Source organism: Diorhabda carinulata, chromosome 1 (genome assembly GCF_026250575.1).
Source record: "Diorhabda carinulata isolate Delta chromosome 1, icDioCari1.1, whole genome shotgun sequence".
In the NCBI taxonomy this organism is placed as follows: domain Eukaryota; kingdom Metazoa; phylum Arthropoda; class Insecta; order Coleoptera; family Chrysomelidae; genus Diorhabda; species Diorhabda carinulata.
The window spans coordinates 736,490-737,500 of NC_079460.1; positions in this window are offsets into that span (position 1 = coordinate 736,490).

Genomic DNA, 1,011 nt, shown 5'->3' on the forward strand with positions numbered 1-1,011 from the left:
AATTTTTATGATCGGAACCGTTCTTCTGGCCATATTTTACCCCTCCTCACAAATTTTCATCCAAATCGGAGCATCTTGAAAATTTGCCCTTTAGAGCCGGTCCTTGTACTAGTTAACGCGCAACATGAGCTGGGTTTTTGAAGGGGAAGGAGACGTCGTAGAAAAAAAATAAAAAAACCGTTGTATAGAAAATCGAAAATAATGAAGATTGAGGGTGCTACGGACCCCCCGAAAAAATTTTGAGGGGGGCAGGGGGGCAGCCCCCCCTTTCAAAAATTTTTGGCTACTCACCCGGTTATACTTTATGATGGAGGGTCTGAATTGTTTCGACAAAAATGTCATGTCCCCCTCAAGCGAAGCTTGGCCCCCTCTCAATATCAAAAATAAAAAATTGAACTTTCTTAATATGTCAAATACGAAAAATATGCAAGGGACAAAAAAAATTGGAAAAATAAAATTACGTACATACGCATGTAGATATCCCCTTCAACTTACGAGATTATCCTCGAAATTTCGAGATTACGAATCAGAAAAATTACGAAAACTTTTCGAGACCACTCTGTATATGACCAAAAAAATTCTATGTTTCTCCTCTATCGATTGATATATATAACTTCACCCATCGGTGCCAATAAATGACGTCACAAGTGACGCTAAATTTTGAGGTTAGAATTTTTTTCTCACCTCGATAGCTATATGCAGCATACTATCATACCTAAAAACACCATTTCGAGCCTTCCGGTGCTATTCGGAGCAACTCTTGGGAGGGTGGAGGGGGGGGCGCTAAAAATATTTCGAGCCTATATCAATTATAGGCGCTCAAAATCCGGAATATCCTGCGAAAATCGCATCTCCAGGTTCAATATTTAGCGATTCCTGGCACCCTCACAAAGTGGGGGGAATTCGGTAATAATTTATACCAATGACTAGGGTATGTCGAGGCGCTTCCCGCCGGCATATTCAAACGTCAAAATTCCGGAAAAACCAAATTTTCAAATGCACTTCGGAATT